The sequence below is a fragment of the Larus michahellis genome, chromosome 13, assembly GCF_964199755.1.
Source record: "Larus michahellis chromosome 13, bLarMic1.1, whole genome shotgun sequence".
NCBI lineage: Eukaryota > Metazoa > Chordata > Aves > Charadriiformes > Laridae > Larus > Larus michahellis.
The window spans coordinates 16,968,112-16,990,923 of NC_133908.1; the positions used below are offsets into that span (position 1 = coordinate 16,968,112).

At 46.6% G+C, this 22,812-nt stretch overlaps 1 protein-coding gene across 8 annotated transcripts in view; it reads left to right on the plus strand.

Moving 5' to 3' along the window:
- The first annotated feature begins 230 nt into the window (after positions 1–230).
- HIC2 (HIC ZBTB transcriptional repressor 2) overlaps positions 231–22,812 on the plus strand; it is an 81,138-nt gene continuing 58,556 nt past the window's right edge. For 5 of the 8 annotated variants that reach the window (XM_074606284.1, XM_074606282.1, XM_074606281.1 and 2 more), the window contains exon 1: positions 231–671. The gene's annotated coding sequence lies outside the window, so the exon portion shown is untranslated. Of the gene's footprint in view, positions 2,335–22,812 lie in introns of all 8 variants that reach the window. The other 3 variants (XM_074606283.1, XM_074606278.1, XM_074606275.1) reach the window with 2 other exon arrangements.

Below are 22,812 nucleotides of genomic sequence, written 5' to 3' on the forward strand. Positions count from 1 at the left end.
GCGTACGAGCTATAATCTATATAATTTCCCTCAGCACACGCTTGAGACCTCACCAGCGATGGGAGAAACAATCCTCACGAACGCCCTTTTCCTTGCCCACCCCGGGGGGGAGCAGCAGCGCCGGGGTGGCCGGAGGCGGTGGTCGGGCTCCGGGCTGGGTTTCGGGGTGTGGGTGGGAGGGGAGGGGAGGGGAGGGGAGGGGAGGGGGGGGGGGGGGGGCGGCTGGGGGTGGGGGAAGCCCTGGTCCCTCGGTGGGAATTACCCAGCTCCCCGTCCCTCTCCCAGCCCCGCCGCGGCAACATTTATTGCAAAAGCAGGAAATTGCTTATTACTAAACTAGCTGGCAAGGGAGCGGGAGCCGATGCTGTTCCACACTGGCACAGCACTTGCTTAGCTGCGGCTTCGCCTGCCTCTCCTTGTTCCGCTCTTTCTTCTTCTTCTTCCCCCTCTTTCTCTCCTCTCTCCCTCTCTCGCCTCTTCTTTTTTTCATTTTGGCTTCTATTCAAATGTGGGTCAGGGGTGAGCGGCTCCCAACGTCACAAGCTTGCAAGATGGCGCTGGGAGGAAGGCTGTGAGATGAGGAACAGGCTGGTATAAACCGAGAGGACAGGAGAGGGAGAGGAGGAGAGGGGAAGGGGAAGAAAAGCTGCAGCTCCAGATGCACTAAGAAGGTAACGCGGCGCGGGCGGGGGCGCGGGTCCCGCGGGGCGGCCGGGCGCTGCCGGGAGCCCACCCCGCTGCCCCGCTCTTTATGCGCAGCCCCGGTCATCTGCCCCTCGGTGCGGGTCCGCTCGGCAGAGCCGCCGGGGGGGCGGGGGTGTCCCCTTGTTCCCTGCCCTGGGCAGCCGTGCCCGGCACCGGCGGCGGTTCCATTGAAAAAAACAGGGATCGTTTTCTTTTCCCTCTTGCCCCCCTCTCTCCGTGCCCCGGGCCCCCTCCCCTCGCTCGCCCGGCGCGCTGCCCCCTTGCCTTCGGGGCCGGGGCGTGCACAGGGTGCATTCGCCACCGTGCCTGCCTGGGGATTGCAGGCGTTGGCTATTTGGTTGAAGCGGCTGGAAACTTTCCCCCTCCTCCCGTGCCGTTTATGTGCGCCGGGGCTGTGCGTGCCCCTTCCCGGCGGCGGCGGGGTCGGGCCGGGGGCCGCAGCTGCTGCCGCCGGGGCCGGCGGCGTGGTGGCGACCGGCGGGGCGGGCGGGCAGCCCCGGCGCAGCAGCCTTCTCCCCGTCCCCGCTCGCCCCTGCAAGTCAGACGAATTTTTTTTATATTTCTTTTTTCTCCCCCGAAAGGAGGGAGCGGAGCTTCGGGGTGCCGGGGGGGCGTGTTCGTGCAGGGGATCCGGCCGCATTGTGGAGGAGCGGGCAGGGAAGGGGCTCCCGGGACGTGCATCGCCTCCTTGCCCCCCGCAGTCCATCCGCGGGGCTGCAAGGCGACGAGCCAGGCCGGCATCCCCCCGCCCCAGCGCCGGCCCCTGCCCCACCGGGCACCCCCTGCCCTACCGGGACCGCGGTGAACTTTTGCCCCGGGCCTCCCCCGCCGCCCCCCTCGGCCGTTCGGGATGGCGGAGGGAAGGACCCGCCGGCTCCGCTCGCCCTGCCCGTCGCCGCGGGGCTCTGGCTTTTGTTACGGCACGGTCTGGGATGCGATGGAGGGAGCGCAGGATCGCGCCCCCTCCCGCGGCCGGGGGCTCGCCGGACCCTGCCCGCCCGGCTTTGTGCCCCCGCAGGAAATGCGCGCTCCCCGGCCGCGCCGCCCGGCGCAGAGCTGTCCACCCGCCGAAAAGAGAAATAACGCGATTGTCCGTGCCGGCTGGCAGCGCTGCCGCCGAGCCGCGCACCGCTGCAGCGCCGGGAGCCGGCGGGGCTGATCGCCGCCCGCGGCTCCCGGTGCCGGGCGAGCGGCGCCGCCGAGCCGGGCCGGGCTCCTCGTCCCCAGGCGCGACGGTGCCGGTGCCGGCCGGGCGGCGGGGGCAGCCGGGCTTTTTTGTTTATCTGGTTGCATTTAAAAGCCGAGCCGGCGGGGGAGGGGGGGTGGGCGGTGTGCGCGGCCCCCCGCGCGATGCGGTGCCGTGCCGTGCCCGCAGCGCCCTGCCCGCTCCCGGCCCCTTTTGTACGGGGCGGGAGCCGCGGGAGAAGTCAATTATTGACTTCAGCCGGCCCGGCCCGGCCCGGGGCTCCCGGCGTCCCCCCCCCGCCCCCGTTATCGCGGCCGCCAGCCGCGCTCCGCCCGGCCCCGCGCCCGCGTGTCCGCGCCGGCCGCCCGCGGCTCCCAACTTTCCGCCTCCGCGAAGCCGGGCCGGTGCGGGCAGCGGGCGGGGGGCCACCTTCAGCCGAATGGGTGAGTTCGATGCGAAAGCCGGTGTTACCGAAATCACCCTGGATGCTACTCAGCTGCTAGAATAAATCCGAGAGAGCAGACAGAAACCAGTTAGGAAGAGCATCAAAATTACATTCTGCTAATAAACTGTCCTTTGACCAAAACTGGTTTAAATTTGTTGCGGAATGCTGTTTATATTTGAATGGCTCCCATGTTTTTCCACAAATTAAAGGGGGAAACAATATGCAATAGTCACTTTCATTGGAAAATGTCAGAACTATGAGCAGATGTTTGCTGTGCTTGATAAATACAGTGTATAAACAAGAAGTATTTCAAGATGACTTATTACTATTTTTTACGACTTAGAACTATTGTATCTACTATAGCAGCTCTGGAGAGAAAGGTGTAAATGACTCCTTAGGATTTCACAGCAAATCTACATGGAGAAAATGGCACGTGGAAAGAAAATTGATTTGTTTCCACAACTGCAAGTGGCCTTCTTTTTGCTCCTTTTCATTAGCAATCTAATCCTAGAAGCATTAGGAGCAATTGTTTGCAGTGGTGCCTCACATTCTAGGTCTAATTATTTAAATCAGTTTAACTTTTGGTGGTTGACCCGTTAGGTCAAATCTGCGTGCCCTCTGTTATATTTATTTTAAATAAAAAAAAAACAGGAGGGGTCTTCAAACTTGCCACCTGCTACTGACATATCGTTTTAGCTCTGGAGGAGATCAGGATTAAGAATAAGCAACCTCTTACATTTGTTACTTTCCATTCTAACATGGGTAAGGAAACCCCGCATACGTGCCTTGTTCTTTTGCGGCTAAAATCCATTGCCTGATCATGGCAGACTCGTGTGGCCGCAGGGGTGTAAGCAGGAGGAAGGGGAGAATCCGTGGATATAGCAGGTTTTTCTTAAGTCATGCTTCCTAATCTTCGTGAAATGCAGACGAGATGCATATACATAAAAGGGATGATTTTTCAGTGGTTGGGGGAAAAGCCTCTTCCAAGGACGGATCTGGGAGAGCTCTAAATCTTTAATGCATAAAGAAATAGCTCACGTTAGTATTCACATACGTTGCTGGGCAGAATGACTTATGCATGTGTAGATAGTAATAAGTATCGCAAGATGCTTGAAGCACTTGCTCTCACATGATACGCTGTGGTGTCAGTGCGGAATTGTTTGGCAGAAGCCAATGTGTGACAAGGGGTGGGGGAGAGAGAGGGAGAGAAAGAGGAGGTTAGAGGCCTTATTCCAGGAGGGTACGTGTTCCATTTGTGTTGATTAGTCATTTAAAGCAACTAGAACACAACCTAATGCTAATCCCTTTGGCAGCGTAATGGATTGAAACTCCCTGAAACAGCCACCACATCCCAAAATTGGTGGTCACAGCATGAAATCTGAAGTTGTGAACAGCAAACCTTGCAATGGAAGTTCTCATTTTCTAGCATCTTTACAGCCCGCAGTAATGAAGAACTGTCAGACATAAACTGTATGTTGTGCATTCCTTTGACCTTGTACAGAAAATAGTACGTGGCTGTTCTTTGAGCTCCTGCCACCTTCTTTGATGGTGGCTGTAGGGAAATAGGATAATGTTTGAAAATGGAGGTGCTTTTGCCTTCATATCAGAACTCCTGTTTGTGCTGACTGCAACGTTTTACCCTCTTGTCCAGTCTGGTGAACGTACTGGAGCTTGATAGGCAGAAGGTATTGGTATGACGGGCTTGTCACGTCTTCTCTACAGAACACCAAGTTTCCCATCCCCTAAGCAAATTTGACTGATAAAGTGTATGAACAAAACTGCAGTTTCTGACAGCATCCAGGGAAGAACCTTGCCAGAAGTGGCATTTCAGTGCAGCAGCAGATGTGGTCTCGGAATGGGAGAAGGCAGAAATCGCATCTGCGACATAGCCGTGCCATTGGCTGTGTTGTGACAGGCAAAGCTCCATGGGAAGGGGGACCGTTTCAGCATCAGCGGACATGCCTGCCCTGCTGGGCTGGGAGAAAAATTAACAGGGCTCAGCTGTGGGACTGCAACATCAGAGTGTCGACCCAGCCATAAGCAGGAGAATATCTTTTAAAAAATAAAGATGACTTCTCCTTTGGCCTGGCGTGGATTGAACACCAGCGATTAAACCAGTAGGGCTGCTTAAATTGGTTTTTATCTTGCTGTAGTATCGAAAGCACGGACAATACATTGCAATGCAGAGTTCAGTCTGCTGTGCTGTAGCTCATTGGCAAAGCAACTGCGTGACGGTGTGCTTACCCCTCTCAAAAGCAGATGAAGCAACATTAAAAAAAAGTGCTCCTGAGAGTTGTATTTTTTTGTTCAGTTAGCATCTCCAGGTTCCAACAGGACGCCAATTTTAAGCTGGGTTTCGTTCCTTGAAGTGCACACGTATTACAAGCTAGCTGTCCAAACTTGTAAGTTACTCACGATTCTTGTTTGTAATTCCTGGAAAGAAAATTCACCCTCTGGTGCTGGCTCCCACAAAACAAGGAAGAAATGAAACAGTGAGGTCAGTCCTGAATTTTAAGCTGATATAAAAGGGATTGCAAGGAGGAGACGACGACACTGCAAGAGCTGTACCTGCTGTAAGTGACAGGTGGGAGAAATTTTGTTCTTTTTCATCTCTGTTTGGATGACAGCCCAGCGCTGGCCACAAACTGCAATCCAGGATTAATCCTCACATAGTGTTTTCTTTCTATATATCAGGTTTCTCATTTTGTTAATAAGCACAGCCTAGCGTGCACTTCAGGTCAGCTGTTCTGGAGTGGAAGCAACAGGGTTTTGCATTATTGACGTGATGGCTCTCATGCTGTCCTAGAGCCCGTATTGTTTGACCGGGGCAGGGCGGAGGGTGATCCTTGTAATCACAAATCCCAAACAGGGATTGTAGTTACTGATTTTACTTAATGGAAAGGGGTGGGGAATCTAGTTTATCCAGGATTACATGTGTACTGTATCACATATTCTGATGTGCACGATGCAGATTTAGAGGGGCTGAAGAGAGATCTTTTAAACTGAAAACCTCCAGCAGGTGTTTGGAAATGGACCTGTTGTGGGAAACTTCCTTCAGCACTGGCTCTCTTGCTCATGTAGAAAAGACAAAACCGCCCAGTTCTCCTCCAGAAAGTGTCCGAAGACACGCTTTGACACACTGACAGCTAAGCCGGGAGAGGAAGGGTCATAGTCTGCTGAAGAGTTTAGAGAAGTGCAGGGAGTCTCCTGCTCAAAACTGTCATCAGGGGCTGTTGTCCCAGTAAAAATGGCCCTGAAAACAGGGTGTTTTCTTGCTTCTGTTGCTAAATGTTCTGAGAGATGGATGCAGGAACAAGGAACCAACTCCCTCTTCTTCTTCCAGCTTTAGCTACTGGATGGAGAACTTGCGATGTTGTCCTGGCCCGGGGTCTCGGGGGGAGGCGGAGGGCGTTCCACGTCAGTACGCTGGCCTGAGGCATTCGCCGTCCTTCTGTCTCTTGGGCCAAGGAAGAGGGGGTTGCTTTCAATAATACATCAGTCTGCCCTATCCACTCCCTCCCCCCACTGAACCAAACACTACGCAAGATAAAATCGTCTTCAAATCAGTCTTTTGCCATGAGTTTTAAGAGAGATACACGCCTGACTGGCCGGGGGGGCAGCCTCATGTGGTAAACAACCTTGCTCTGCTCCTCGTGCTGGGCTGGTCCCATTCATTCCTGGACGGGTTTACGATGACAGGGGTGTACAGCAGATTCCTTCCCCCAAATGTGTGCTCGTTTCCCATTGTATAAAGGGCCATTCAGCGTGCGGATTCAGTTTTCCAGGAGTCCCATAAAGATGCTGCCATGTAGGACTCCACTTACTGCGATTCCGTCTGCTGTCAAGATGCCACCAGCCAGTTTGACAGTTTGGAAATCTTTTCTCTTGTCCGATAAAGAACAGAACAGAGTAATTTGCATTGCCAATTTTAACTGAGAATTGAAATCAGCCGACAAGAAACCTTATTTTAAAGCTTGCTTGTTTGTCTGTGTGGTAGTAACTCTCCAGTGGAAAGACTGGATCTCACTGGTTTGTACCTATTAGAACATGCTGATGTGCAACTAAAAATAACTTTAAAGTAGGTTTGGTATTATTTTCTCTTAGGCAGGCGGACAGGGTTTAACACATTCAAGCTATGATTTAACATGCAAATCAGAAACAAAATTAATTTGCTATGTTACTGTTTCTGAGAAATGTATCAGACAGCTTCTTAAATAAACTTAAATTCAACGAAATGCTAAACCTGAGTATTTTGAAGTGTTAAATAAAAATATTTGGAAAATATTTTCTTATCAAAATACTTTCTGATGACCTCCTGAGGTCCCTTCCAGTGTGACTTACTCTGTGAATCTTATTCAGCTCCATTTTAAATGCAAAGCAAAGGAAATGTTCTTTGGGCGAAAGAGAATAGATTATTTTCTAGTTACGCTGCTCTTTTATGAGTTCAGAACTGGTAGATATTAGTCTTTAACACCTAGGTTTAATTTGGAGGGAAGTAAGCTTTCCTGCCCTTCCGCTTCTCTCCAAATCTGAATTGCTTTCTCCAGTCTGAAAGAACTAGTTATCGAACTAAAACTGAAAAAAACATCCTCTCTGTCCCTTTACAAGAGGCTCCTGATGCAGAATGTTAGTTAACTGCCCAGGACTGGATGAAACAATAAAGTAGAGGCTTTCTCTGTTTAGGGACTTCACTAGCAAACACATACAATTGAAGACTGATTTTTTTTTTTAAAAAAAGACCTATTTAAAAGAGGCTTCGCAATTATGCCAGTGTATAGTGAGACTTGAAGTTGTGCTGGTTTTATTTAATGTTGTTTCCCCTACACCAGGAAGGGTGAGGTGCTTTGTTATTCCTAGTTTCTGTTTACCCCCATAAAGTGTTCAGAATGGTCCTCGTGTGGAACTTTTTGCACATCCTGAGTCCTTGAAAAAGGCTCTTTGTTCATTTCCTAGGCTGTTCAGATGCTCTTTGATAATGTGATATTAGTGACACGATTATGCCCAGTCTGCAAAGAAAAATGTGGGTGTCCTCCTAGGCAGGAAAAAGGTCTACCAAAGTTGTAGATGGCAGGGAATCCACTAAAATCAATAAATGTGCGTGCACATCTATGAAGTGTACATAGCCAGAACTGTAGTACCAACATGCTCAGTAAAGGAAATTCTGGCATGAGAGTGAGAGTTGTCTTGTAATTCTTCAGATGCCAGCAGACGGATGTTTGGCTGAGCGTGTTTTAAAAGTAACGCAGCTTAAAACTCAAAAAGTTTTACCCAGAAAACTCGGTTGGAAGTGCTTACTCTTATGAACTGGTGCAGTGGTCGAGTGTATGCATGCATTCAGTTCTTCTGGATGAGCTCGCCGTCTAGGGAAGTCCAGGTTCAGTTGCTGTTGCTGATTTAAGTTTTCCATGCTAGGGTCATGAAGGAAGTGAAGCAACTTAAGTTTTCTTCGTCTTTAATTTGTGGAGAATACAATGTCCTTGGTTTATCTTGTGTATTTATCTTATAAATGCTCATCATATTTAAATGTTTGCTCAATGGGACCCTGACCTTAACAGGGGCCTGTAAATGCTGTCATCAGACACATAATTCTAGTAAAGCTTCAAAATGGTAAAGTTGCCAAAGGACTAACGCTATAGCGTTATGCAAAACCCACAGCGGGGGAGGAAGACTAGAGAAGATTGCTCTCCACTCCTTCAGAAATGTTACGTTTCTTGGTCTCCACTGTACTTTATCAAACAAAGCTTTCAAAATTGTAACAAAAATTGAAACATGCCAGCTATAAAAATTATTCACTTTTTGCTACAGCACTGAAAATATTAACAAGACTATATTCCCCTGCAGTGAACACTGGCGTTTTTTGGAAGGTCTGTTTTGCACTGCCAGTCTCTTCCCAGGAATAAATAAATGCCTTTAAATAATCCCTTTCAGGATGCGCAGAGCAGCAGCTTGTATTTTTTGCCCTTTCCTCCCTGGGCTGTGTGGTGCGGTGCCAGCGTAGCGCATGACACAACAGTCTTGGAAATTCTTGGAAAAGCACTTCCGTTTGCTCCAGGTAAAAACCGTGTTGGCAGCAAAACTGACTCTGCTGTTTACAAGCTGGCAGCATTTGTAACTGAACTCCAAGAAAAGTAGTTTAATGTATGCGGTTCTGCATACCCGTCCGAGATGCAGAGGTGTTTGAGACCGCTGGTCTGTTGTTATGGGTGGCACCTCTGGAGAAGGAATGTCTTGAGTATTTCCCCAAGCGTGGACCTCTTTTTAGCAGTTGTAGTCAGCTGGCTTATCCCAGTTGTGCTGGGTCTCCCAGTTTCGGGTTGCTACTCCTAACTGATGGGTTTAATTGCTGTAGTGATATTCCTTAGCTCCCGAGTGAGGGAAAAAGTGACCTGAGTGTGGAGAGAGGACTATAAGCCATTATCCTAATGACAGTCTCTATTTTGGTGGCTAGAACAAAGAGTTGAGTATGAGAATTTGTTTGCCACCAATTTGTTGTTTGATGCTGGAAGAATCCTGTAATCTGCTTGTACCTCTCTATCTCTACGTGTGTAAGGGCATGACATTTTGAAGATGGGCTGAATTTCCATTAGCGTTTAATGAACAATAAATAACAGTAGTAGCCACTATTGTCTAATACTTCACTCTGTTAATGGTGCAAAAAGATTTCAAACTGAACGCTGTACTAATAATTCAGTGTCTTCTAAGTGGAACCAAATGCAGAGAAAGCCAGTACATTGGGTAGTGCTGTAGTGCTGGAAATCATGCTGTTATTTAAAGCTGCATGGAGATGTAACTACAGAGGACAGTCATGGAAGCAACATATATTTTAAGGGTCCTGCTGGAACAATGATCATTGGAGTACGGAATTAAAATATTTGCCTATCCAGCAAAGAGATCCTTTCCACCCAAGGATCTCAAAATATTTTAATAATTAGTAATCTGTGACTTACAGCTGTGTCTCTGGCATCTTCATGTAGCCTTTTTTGAGATGTTTCTATGATTTTCTGAAAGCTGCACAAGGGTTCTTCCCTAACAAACAGAACCCATGGCCATGGCCAAACAGACCAGCTTCAACTCCCAGCAGATGCAAATGACTGATTAAGCATCCCAGTTTCTCTCTTTCACTTGTAATAAATAAACAAAATCTCCCTCTCCCTTCCAAATTTTGAGAGGTTCATATGAAATGGGACCTGGACTACATGACGCCAGCTGTACCGTTTCAAAAGACTTATCAGTAGTTTTCTACCTAATACCCAGAGCAGCTAATACCGAATGCCAGAGGCTTGGGATGTTCCCCATCCGTGAACTGGTTGGACAAGAAAGGGAGAAAGGAGTCCTGGTGAGTCCAGGCAAGTTTCCATGTGCATTATTCACTCTGCCATTACTCAGAATATTTGCCTATTTGTGCTTGCTTCCTCTGCGGTTACTCATGGACCCATGCTACCTCTGTGTTTGTATAAAACACTGTGGGTTGCACACCCACCAAAAAGCAAAAAAACAACCCCAAAGCACACCCCCACAGCCCCCCAAGCCTTCTTGGAGCAAAAGCAAAGCACGTCCCCTTTTGAGATGGGGGAGAAGCTGCTTTGTTACAATGGCTTTGACCATCAAAAGTGGTGAGTGGGAGGGCATCTGACAGCCTTAGCTGTGTCCGTTGACCGGCTGGGGTCACGTTTTTGTAAGTGAGAAGGTAGCAGCTGTCCTTTGTGGCATGCGGGACGCGGCATTTCAGGGGAACCTGCAGGTTTTTTTTCCGTAAGAACTGCTCCGTGCTGTGCCATGTTGCAGTCCCACCCCTCCCTCTTCTGTGCCTCGGGACGGGGAAGGGGCTGGGTGCCCATCAGGAACGCTCGCACTGGCACAGGGAAAGCAAATCTGCCTCCGCTCAGCTTACACATTGCTGGAGACCAATCAGTCAAGTTTGTTGCTTTAATTTTGTTTTCGGTTCCCAGTTTTTTAAATCTTCAGGGAAGAAAGGATGGCAGCATCTCAAGAGAAGTCAGTGTAATGCCAGGATGTTGGGTTTCTGTAATTCAGTGCCTGTCTTACTATTTTTTAACAAAAAGCTTGAAATTAAAGTGGAGAGGCACTATGAACACGGTGGTTTTGCAATAAAAGAAAAAAATGAACAGCGCTAACTGGTTGTTGGTCAGATCACAGTCTTCAGAGGAAACTGTCTCTAATAGGTGTCATTGTAAGGGTAATGCTGCACTTGGCACAAAAAATTAGATTTAATGCCATACATAGAGATAAAGCACATTGCAGCTGACAATATACTTCCAGACCATGTCCCTTGCTAAGGAGCTTGCAATGCAAGGCACAAATAGGTGCAGTGTAGAGAACCGACTGGGGGGGGTCAGATTCTGCAAACGCTTACTCAGGCGCTTTGCTTGAACTCGGTGTGACTGCTGGGGTAAGAGCTTTCACAATCCAGCCTGAGGAGTGGGGCTGGGGCCTTGTGGCTGTTGGGTAAAGCAGAACTGCTCGGGGGTTTTATTTATTTTTCAAGTGCCTGGTGAGTCAGGCCTTAAGTAAAAGCCCACTTCCGACCCCGACTTGCATGCTTGTTTATTTGCTGTAATCACCTGTAACCTAGAATTGCAAAACTCCTGTGGATACGCTAGTGATGCCTTTGCAAAGTTTCCCTAGCAAAAATTCAACTGGAATGTAAAAGCACATGCTTTTTTCAAAATGCTTAGCTATGAAGTTCAGTCCTGCCAGCCTGGTGGGCTCAGAACACCTTGGAAAAGTTCAGAGGACCACATCCAATCCTACGGGTCCAATTTCCCAGGCTGATCTGTTGCCTGAACTCTTTGAAGGGAGCGGAGCACCTGCAAATCCCCTTCTGGGGATTCCCTCAAAATGTGGGGAAGCCTCCAACAGGTGTGTGGAGCTGGCACGGCCTTGGTCCAAGGTGGGGAGAGGTGTGTCTGGGACACGTCTGAACCCGTGCTTGGGCTGCAGCGCGGAATCGAAGAGGCTGTGAGCAGTAGCTGTTCCCAGCTCCTCTCATTCCTCTGAGCGCAGGGGAGGGATGCTGACCTTCGCTGGGCAGAGTTCCGTAAGCCATTCCCCGCGTACTGCAGCCCGTTAGGAGGCAGGCAGCGGGCAAGGGAGTTGCAGCTGCTTGTCCCCGCTCTGAGAGGCAGTGGGTTGGCTGCTGGGGCAGATGCTGACTAATTGTGTCAGGAAAGAAGTGGGAGGTGATAGAGCTGATTCAGATCCCTGGTTTTAAAATCCTGAGCCTGGCTGAGTGAATGCCTGATTAATGTATTTTCTTCTCAGATTCATTTGCTTTGAGGTCGCAGTTCAGAGGCTCAAGAGAAAACAGGCAAGGCATTACGAGTCTCGCTGGATGTGTGTCAGGTGCTCACTGCCGCGGTGCTCTCCATGCAAAAGGCTGTAACACGGTGAAGTCCCAGACAGACTGTGGCACCACCGTGCCAGAGAAGGCTCTGGTTGGGATGTCTGCGTGGGTAGGGCGTTCCATCTTTCTTTTTCTTAGGAGGCAGTTCGTTGGCTGAGATTAAGAAGTTATTCCTTCTCATGGGTCATCGGATCTTCTTCATAAGACCTTTCTGGTCTTAGGGGTCTTATGGGTCTGGTCTTATCTTAAGGGATAAACAAAGCGTTTCTTTTGCTTTCGTTGAAAAGAGTGTAAGCGCTTCATCTGAAAAGCACGGAAGGAAAGAAAAGCACGATTATCCATATGAAGTCAGCCTCTACAGTGAATGACTGAACAAAAAAAGTCCAACTGGAAGAGTACATCAGTTCTGCTGAGGGCAACAGACTTTTTAATTCTGTTCATCCCCAGAAGTCTTAAAGAAAAATACGTTTTCTCCCTCCTCCTCCTACTTGTCAGAGGATTTGGCAGAAAGAAAAATACCTCATTCTCAATCTAGTTTTTAGAATGTATTTGCTCTTTAAGAACAAGTCAACACAGTAATCCTGTTTCATGTTAACCACTATGAAATATGGTGTTAAGTTTTTAGTCCTATAGTGTCACGAAATGGGATTTAACATTTTTTTTCTTGAGTATAGAAGAGTTTAGGAGCAGGATTTAAAAAAAAAAATAATCCTTGCAATCCTCTCTCTGAGTCTATTTCCACAGACTAATTTTTCAGTTAATCTCATTTGTCTATTATTGGTGTATGATTTTAACCACAATAGTCTTTAAATGCAAACTGACACTTCAGATCCCTGTGCTGGCTTCAACTCTTGGTCCGTAGTGTCTGCTTATTTATGCTTTGGTTATCTAAGCTGTTGGGTTCTGCTTCCTCCAGAATCCTCCGTTGTGCACATACTTGCCTTTTCCAACCATTTCTACATATCTACCCTGTCGCTGTAGTCTCTTCATTCTCTGGGCTGTACTTATTCCTATCTGTTTTCTCTGTCTCCTTCCGCACAAACTTTGCACCATGTTTTGGGCTGTCCTGCACCAATGCAAGAGTAATTTCTTCACTTCAAGCTACTCAGGAACTTCAGAGAGTCACCGAATAGGGTTACTTCCATGCAAGTGTTGGTGTAGCATTTGTTTGTGCATGAAGACTCTTTTTAGAGTAAGATCTGTGTTTCAAAACTCTCTGCAAACGTCCTTCCTATTACAATAGTTGAAGATCACTTGGCACAAATCTGTTTTTCCCCTGACTTGTATGAACTGATATCCCAGTAAATAAGAAAGTATCATTGTGGCTGCTTTTAGGGACAGGGAAAAAGAGGAACATCTACTGTGACTTGCAGGAAAATCTTCTGGCTGTTCTACTGACAATGTTCTTCTGCTTCCCTTAGTATACTTCTTAATGTTTGGTTAATTCTTCTGGAGCAGAAGAGTCATATGATAAAGTTCTAAGGAATATTCCAAAAGAGACAAGCTTGAATGTGTTGCTGCTTTGTCTTGCTAGATACCAGTGGTTAGATTGAAGCCTCTGGTTGTACAATTCCCACTTGTTCTTAACCTCAAACCTCCAGCCTATGTCAAAGTCTTGCTTTGCAGAACTGCATGCCCCTATGTCTAGGGAAAACTTGTGACTGGTGGAAGGTTTGCTATCAAATGCTCTCAAATCCTGTTGAAATCAGTAGGTTGAAGGTGCTCATCGCTAAGATCAGGCCCAGCAGCTAAGATGCAATTTGCAGATCAAATTCCTCCTGCAGTTGGGTCACAGAGCCTTGGAGGGAAGCAGTAGATAGTCTCATTCCCCGCCATGGACTTGAGAAGGTCTTGAGCCTTGTCATTAAATCGATCATTATTTATTATACACACACACATATGCACTCTTTCTCTAATTTAAATATATGTGAATAATACCAGACATGAGTGTTCCTGTGTGGAATAACTGAATTCAGTTACACTTGGCGTTCAGTTACAATAGGAAAAAATGGGATTTGGTACTTAGTGCTGAATAGCAGAGGCCAACTCATAAAGTTTTTCTGTTGCAAAAATGCTGTGTCTGAATTTCTTAAATAGTGTGTGTCTATAATAGGCCCAGAGACACGACAGCACATGTGGAGCACATGAAGGGGAAGACACAGGACATGAATTTTTCTGCAGGTTTTAACAAAGCCAGAATCTTCTGTGCCCTCTCTCTCCTCTGCCACACAGAACAAAAGCCCCAGGGGATTTGTTTCTAAAGTCATCTGAGAGCTGCCAGCACAAAATGAAAGCCCCAAGGGTTTATCCAGTCATCGAAGGGGCATCCACAGCCTATAAATGTGAAAATGCAACTGAGCTGCACTTTGAAAGTAAGAGGACAGTGGCCTGGCACTGTCACTGGGGAGTCACTGAACAGTCAAGACTGACACAATGTGGAACTCGTGAACTTGTGCCCAAACAGATAATTAGTTTAAACAGTATGTGACTTACTGCATGCTGGTGGCTGCTGGGCCCCACATCCCGAATGTTCCTCTACCACCTTCTCTGTTTCTGTGCATAAGTCAGCTCCCCTTTGGGAGGGGAAGGACACCTGATGTGGCACAAAGCCTGCCAGAAAATCCCAAAGTCATGCTTCATTTCAGACGTGGGCATGTGGGATGCCTGGCTCACACAAGTTACACGAGTTTTCCTCTGCTGTCTTTTAAGAGGGACTGCCTGGAGGCAAGGGTCTGCGCGGCCCGTGTGAGGAGCAGCCGGAGCCTGCTCCTGGTTTTGGCTCCACCGTGCAGATACGCAAGCTTTGGAAGGGAGTGATGTTTCTGCTTTCCCTGGAGGCCTCAGCATGCGGCTTGCCCTGAGCGAGCGGGCAGAAAGCACTGTAGGAGGGAGCTGGAGGGCAGCGTGGGCACCGAAGGGGTTCTTGCCCCAGCCCTTGGCTGTCTGAACACCCGGCAGGCAGAGCTGCTGCATGGCCACCGGCACGGACACTTGCACCTGATGTGTGGGAGTTACTTGGCACCTTGTGGATGTAGTTTCCCATTGATTTTTGGTGGAATTGATTTATAGAGCTATTTAATGGAATTGATTCTTTTTACAACTTTTTTTCCCCTCTTAAAGACCGATTGTTTTTGTTGAGTGATGGCTATGAGTTTGTGTTTATGTATTAATATGCTCATGTGCCCGCAGTCCCAACCGTGTTCTTTCTACTCACACTGCAAAAGAAAGTCTCAATCTCAAATGCCATCTTAAATTTTAATATTATATTTGATGTATGACCTGGAATAAATTAAACGTGCTGGAACTTGCAAGCTGAAATCCTAGTGGTGGGTATAACCACAAAGCAGTGTTCTATTAAGCCAAGGACTGTCGAGAATGTCTGTTGTGGTTGTGTCTGGGTTACGAGTGGCTCCCTTTGGTTTAGTGTAGGTGGATATTTTTATTCTGCCTGGCTCATGAACAAGGGGATGAAAATTCAGAATTTACCTGTGAGAAGTGTAAGACTGCTGAGTTTTCCTTTACAAGCCCATAGGTGGGAACCACATTTTTATCCTAAACCCAATATTTTTATTGTACTTAATGTTCTTTCGTTGACTGTCACTCCAAAGTGGCTTGCATTAAGAAAATACAATATTCCATACCTGGAGGAATGTTATGGGAAACTGTGAATGTCATAATTCTCTGTTATTGTTTTGCACTTCGCAGGTCAGTTCTGTCAGTAAGTTTAACTTGCAAACTTGTGTTGTGGTTTTGGGCTTCTTCCTTTTTTCCTTCTTTTCTGTCTGTCTTCTTTCAAGAAGCACCAAAATAAATGTGGGCAGGATCCTAGCTCTGGGTGGGACTCCTGAGCAGATATTATGCCACCCAAATTTCCAGATCAGAGAGACTTAAACATGTGTGCAGAGGGCTTGGCTTCCGGCTAACAACTGCCTGTCAGGACACAATGAAATAAATAATCTCTCAAATAGCCAGCACCCAAGTCATACAAGGTATTAGTAATCCAAAAGTACCCCCTTGAATGGCAATGTGAAACAAACAGGACATTAGCCGTCACAGTTGTTCTGTGTGATCCCTGTGTGAAATTTAGCTCAGCAATTTGGCAGCTGTATGGAGCACTAACTGGAGCTTCCAAGTGGTGGTCTGATGTAGCCCGAAGCGCAGTACATTCGGGTAATCTAGTTATCGCCAGAGAAGTGGCAGAGAGGGAGTCAGCACTAGTCAACATCCTATTTGAATAGAAAAGCTCTCAGCTTCATGACTGCTTATCAAAACTTCCACCCTTGGCCAGCTATAATCTGTAGCCATCTAAAAACTGTTGAGAATCCAGCAGGGCCCCCTACTGTGCATTTAACTTACACTGTGAGTTTAACAGGATGGCCAAGAATAATATCATTAGTATGCTGAATGTGCAACTGCTGAAGAAGTGGGTCGTAGATGTGAACAAAGCTTAGCAGGAAAACCGTAGATGGTACGTGCATGATGCAGAGCAGATAATAGCAGTTTATCTGGTTGTCTTATATCTACAACTCTAAATCCCACATACCATTAATTTTGGAAAAGGACTCCAAATGTAAGCAAATTGCTCTGACCCAGATTTTAAACTGGTAAAGGAACTGGAATTCGCATGCAAGATAATATGGGCCCTTTTGCAAAACATGGTATTTAAATGTAGCTTGCTTAGAGAGGCTTTCAACAACAATCAGCCTTCGCCATGTGTCCCAGAAGACAGCGAAGACTTTATTCAACGTCTTAGTGACCCTAAATAGCAGTCTTTGAGAGGGAAAACTATATCATTACTTTGTAAATTAAACCTGCAGCAGTTGAATTATACTGTAGTTTTACAGAGGTGTTTTATATACCACAGCCACATTGTAAACTAGATTTTGTTTGCTTGGAATTATGCTAGTGATTTGTAGTCTGTCTCTGACAGACGTGTGTGTGTCTCTCTCTCTAACCATCACATGCCCTAAGCAATTATGCAGAGTTAACAAAACCTAGGGAAGGCAACTGCTCTTATCTGGCTTGCCCCATGCCAAGTCTTTGCCTTCCAGTCTCTGCTGGGAAATAGTAGAAATTCCAGGCATTCTTTGGAAGGGAGAGGGTTAAGTTTAAAGAAAAGGGTATCTTGTCTTTCACCACTACTGGGGTGGAAAGATTTTAACTGTGCTTGCTCCCTAGAGGTGCTTTGTTATGGGTGTGATGATATGGCCTTGGCACGTCCTTGTGGGATAGACTGGACATTAAGGATCCGTACTGCCAAGGTTCTTCCTTGTTGTATGGCCAGATTCTGGCATTGTGATTCTCAGGAATCAGAAGAAGCATTTACATGAGAATAAGAGATTTCATAGTTGATGTTATGTAAATTGGTCTATAGCAAAGTCCTTATACAAAAGCATTGTTTGGCTTAGGGACTGCAGAGCCCTAAGGCTGTCACTGCGTTCTGGACAAGCACAATCTCTTCCCTGAGGAATGTCACCGTCTAAATGGACAGCACAGGCAAAAGGTGAGAAAGGAAGCAGAGACACGAAGAGAAGCATTATTCAGCCAAGGCGGTGTGACAGATGGAGAGAACTAGGAGGAGAACCTAAATTCCTTCAGTTCCAGTTTACTTTGCTACCAGAACAGACTACTGTTATTATAGCACTCTTTTTTGCATCCTTACTCTTCCAACTAAATTAACTTTCCTTGCCTCGAGCACTGACACAGTTCCTGTATGGTCTTCTGGTGTATTTTAGCTCTTGCAGAGAATTGGAACAAGAAGCACACAAACAAGTTACTGCCCACTGACTGATCATTGCCTCACTCTGTATGTGAGGCTTTAGCTCATGGCAGTGAGAGGTAACAGATGAAACACCTTTGTGCACAGGACAAAACCAGACACACAGGCAAAAGTCGCTTCTGGATTTGCACAGCTACACATCAGTCTTGCTAGTTCTGGAGATGCCCACCTTCTCTTTCGCTCTCTGGGTTCCTGGCGCTGTGCACAGGCGGCATGAGGCTGGGCAGTGCTAGTGCCACGTCATTCTGCGCCGTTTTGGGCACGTGCATCTTACCTGGACCGTGTCCGAGCTGTATCCGGCTCTCCCATTAGGTCATAATGGTGTGAGTTGCTCTTGACTGTGTAACTTTCAAAGAACAGCATCCAAATCCGACCAGACTTAGTCTGACCTCTGGCCACCTACTCTCGGAACACAGAACGGACTCCATTTTTATGAGTCTCCTTAAGACAAAGTGGCAGTAAGAGGAAACGAATGCAACTTCTTACTGCGCTGTACTCTGCCCCGGCTCCATAGGATGGTTTTATCAGAAAGCTCTGTGGTTGCCCACTCTAATCTCGTTAGCTTGCCTTACTCAGAGTTTGAGGGACTGCATTTCTGTAGTGCTTGGACTCAGAAAGCTCCGAGATGGAAACAAATATTCCTGCTCAAGAAGATGGTAAACAGGACCAAACAGTTACTTACTCTTTGTGTGTTGCCTTGGTAAATTTAAAGACTTCCGTGTATTAAATGATGCAATAGCAAATTCCTTATAAAAAATAAAATGCCTGTAATCAGATAATGGTTGCTCTGGTGCTGGCGGTAACATGGCATTGAATATCTCTTGGTTTGGCCTCCACAGTTCAGGGGTGAGGGGAACTGGAACGGTGTTTACTGAGCCAATAAACTTCTCACTAAACATAATTCATGGGCTCTAGCTGGCTAATAACCAGGACTTCAATGCTCTAACAGTTGGCCCCATACATTTTAAAACAAAGCTTTATTTGAAGTGAAAACTTTAAGAAAAATAAACTTTAGGAGTTAGTGGCCTCTAATATTATCCGCCTCCACAGGCCGTGAGATATCTCATAACTAGAGAGTGCACTTTCAGATGTTTCTATTGCAGTCTTTTTGACTAATGCTGAAAGACTGTTTGCTCCAGAGATTGCCTCAGCATCATTTTTTGTTTGTTGTTTTCAAACTTACAGGAATCCATATGTTTCTTTTAAAATAGAATTGTGAAGGCATCTTCTTCCCCTATTTATGTTTAAAAGGAGTTTCTGCTGACCATTTGAGTGCTCTAGGCAGTCAGCATGTCTTCAGCTGTAAGAACAAGGTGAAGACTGGAAACAAGGCTTACTCTCTTTAAGATGGAATTTTAAAAATTATTTCCATAACCTTCCTTACAGTCCTAGTTTTTCTATGGAGCTGAGAGATCTTCGTCTGAACAGGTTTATTTAAACACTTGCTAGATTATGTAGCAGGATTTCCCTTCCGCTCCTCATGAATGAAGACCTGTGCTTCTGCAGGTTCGCTCAAGGAGCGCTCCTCCTCAGAGCACTACAGAACTTAAGATTTGGATTGGTTTCAGATCCACATCATTTCCCTGTGTGTAGAAGAGTATTCTTGTGTTCTATGTTTGTTTAGTTTCTCATGAATGAAATTTAAATTCTTAAAGAATCCCTAGCAAGTCTCAGAGGGGTGTGGATGAGCGGTGGTTCTGCTGTCTGGTGCACATGTAATTTGCACCGGCAGCAAATTAGTTCATTTTTAAGGACTGAGAATCAGTTAATTTAGATTTCTGCTAATGGTTTTACCTTCTCTGGGACACCTTGCCACTTTGTGCTTCAGTCTCTTCCTTGGATGGATGAAGAAACGCTTGCCTGCCTCCTGTCAGATGCTTTGAAGTCTGTAGATGAAAGATACCATACGAATGCAAAATACTTGCCAGTTAATGTCAGCAAGTCATTTTGCTTGTACCTTGATGGAAAAAGCTTTATTGTAGGCTTACAATTAATGGATCTACATATGCACCAGTAGTTCTTTCCCTTTTACTTAAGTCTTTTGGAGAATTATACTGACTACCTCTCAGAAAGATAGAGGGAGATTAAATAACAAGCAATAAAAGATTATCAGAGGAAATTTCTTGTCATGCAATACCTTGAGGATAATACTTAGTAATATTTTGAAAAGGAAAGAAAATAACAACTGTGTACCCAGTCACAGGGAGTTCCTGCTCTATACTCTCTCATTGACTGTCTTTCACGGTTTATTTTCCGATGCAGAGCTAAGCCTACTTCCATCAATGCATGGAAAAGTTCTATTATTATACACTGATTTGATAAGGTAACAGAATTAGTGTCCTGGTCCATTGATGCAGACCTCTACCGTACAAAGCCAACAAATCAATTCTTGTATTTTTTACAGTAATAAGTTAAAACAGCGTTATTTGGATACTGCTTGTCTAAACTTAGAGAAGTCATTCAACTGTATCTGTGTTTGCTTATCCACATTATTCTGCTGCTTTTAGAAACCAGCACAAACACACGAGGTAGGTGTAGGCTTTGGATTTCCTGGCTTTTATTGTTTGGTGTGGCAGGGTCTTCCCTGTCAGTCATTTGTGTCTTGTCTGCGTGGCTCTGCCTCCCCTGCAGCAGATGGGCCGTAAGGAAACGAGGGCTCCAGTGGATAAATGCAGCAGTGGCAGCTGCTTCCAAGAAGGGTGTCCATGAAGCAGGTCACAATGGTGTCTGAGTGGCTAATCTGGATGGATATCTACTAGCAATTTCTGCTGACACACAGATTGGGAGACTTGGCATTGAAGGCTAAACTGGCACAAAGCCAAAGTCAACAGAGAGAAGAATTCTCAGGTAGAAAGGCAGTTCTAAGTTTCCCCAGATTAGAGTTGTCTTGGGGAGCTTGGGAGCTGTTTGGCTACAGAGAAGGAGGAAAGAGGCCTTGCCGAATGCCCATTTCAAGTATAAACGCTATCCCAAGCCCCTAGTTCATAGGCTGATACAGGTATTTACTATCCTGCTGGAAGTGGGTTGACTTACTGAAAGGTTGCAGAGAATTGGTTTTTTAGGTAAACTTTGATGCGTTTTGGTTTCTTTTAGCTCTTGGAGGCACAGGTCCTATAGGACAATGACTGATTTAGCCTGATGCTGAGGGATCTATTGAGATCTGTTTGGATTTTTTTTAATATTGCATTTTGTATTAAATTGAGCTGCTGACCACCATTCTGCTCTGTCCCCTGGTTTTGTAACACATTTACTTGCATGGGAACATCTCGTTTCTTGAACGCGTGAGGACTTGCAGGGTGAGAGTAGAGCCCTGCTCAGCTTCGTTCCCAAATTCTGCAGTGGAACACAGGACCCTCTGAGAATGCACAGGGCCACGTTGTGCTGCTGTGTGTTCCTGGCGTGCTGCTGGCATGACTGTGCAGGGCCAGATATAGACAGAAGGCCATGTGTTATGGGAACTTGCCATCTAACATTCCTCGCTTTCCCCGGTGTGTTCTCCCCCTTCCAGGGTGGAATGCAGTAATTGCCGTACCAGAAAGAAGCCATGATCTGTCTGTCTAGTCTGGCATCCTTTCTCCAAGAGGGGCAAACACCGGATGCTTGAGGGAAAGGTGCAAGAACTCCTTAAAACAAACAACTATGGAATAACTTGCCTATAGAGGAAGTTAGTGGTTGGCTTATGCCCTAAGGTAAGAGAGTTTCTAGCCTTTACAGGAGTGTTCGGTGTAGCTGGGCATTCTCCATCACATACAACATACTTGCACTTGCCGACTCGCTGCCTCTTTGAATTGGGGACCCGCAGGTCAGCTGCACCACTGCACGCTGTGTTTGAGTGGTCCCCAGGCTTGAACTTTTGGAGGCACAGGGATAGCAAGGTGTGATATTGCTCCGTCGTGTGTCACTGGTACCGTTGCCTGTAGACCAGCGATCACTCTGGGCAGCTGTCATTCACATCTCTCTATTTTATTTGCTAGTTTTGATTGTCTGCTGGCTTTTCTCGATTGCCTGTTGTCAGCAGCCCCTGCCTCTTGTGCTAAAGGCATGAATTGTGTTTGCCTGTGTGCTTTTTCTGTAGTGCTCCGTTTTGCATGCCTCTATCCTCTGCTCTTGGTCCCTTCTACCTCTACCTGTACAGAAGTCTTTCTACGCTGTATACGGCTTTGTGCGGCGTCTCAAGTCTTACTTGTGTGTTAGGCCTGATGAATATACTAGACGTTCCTGGTCTTCCAGTAGCTCTTGCTGGAGAGGATCCTGGAAGACTGTGTTCAGGCGATATTACCAAATGACAGGATTTAATCTGTTCAGTAAAGTATGATCTGAGCTCTTCCCTACTCCTCCCTTCTAAACACAAGAGCAGAAGGGTTGGCTCCATTGGTGCTCAATCAAGGCCACCAGTAACGGACCACTGAAACTCTATTGCGAGTCAAGAACTACTATCTAGTTCCTTCCCTCCTGGTGTTCTCCAGTGGCTAAATCTTTCATCACAAGCTGCACGTAGGAACAGCATGTCCTGCTGCATAGGAACAGCGCTGGTAACTGCTGTGAAATAGCCTCCAGCAACTGAAAACAAGAGGGAGAGAGGCCTGGCTGGAAATAAGACAGACCTGAAGCGATAGCTTCATTCTCTGGTGCTGATGTAGAAGTCGATATTATGCAGGACCTGTGTTCACCTTGGGGACAAGGAAGGCAAGAGTGCTTTTTTAATTATGTATTGCTAATTCTTTCCCAGCCAGCCAGCCTGGGATTTCCTTGCATTCTGAGGCAATGCTTTCATCTGTCTCCTGTTTAACAATCTTGACTTGCTTGAGAAGTTGGTTTTCCTTCTTGTGGAAGATTGCAATGGAGTCAGAGTGTTGTTTACTTAGTATCTATAATAAAAATTCTTTGTCCTTTTTTTCCTTCCTCTCCTACTCAAAAAGCAGTGGCATGGAAAGTAGCATGTATTCCGTGGGGGAAGATCTTTTGGGTTCAGTCTATTTAGTAACCACAGTTACTAGACCACTCTCACTTCAATCAGTTGGTCGGTCTCCCTTGTGCTCACTGGACTTCTATAGTCTATGGTTCTGATTTGCAGCAAGTTTTTCCCAGCAACCCTAGGTAAACCGAAGCAAAGAGGTTAAGTCTCTTTTCCTGAACAGCAGCTAGAAATTTACCATTACTTGCCATTTCTCCTCTGTGAAATTACTTTTGCTGAGCCCTTTTGGTGAAAAAACGTTGTCTGTGCAACTAGCTGAATTGTGGTGCTGTATGGCCCTTGACGAAGCCCTAAGAGGTCTGTACTGCTTAGGTGAGCTGGAAACACACCCAGCTGCTTACAAACAGCACAACCATCT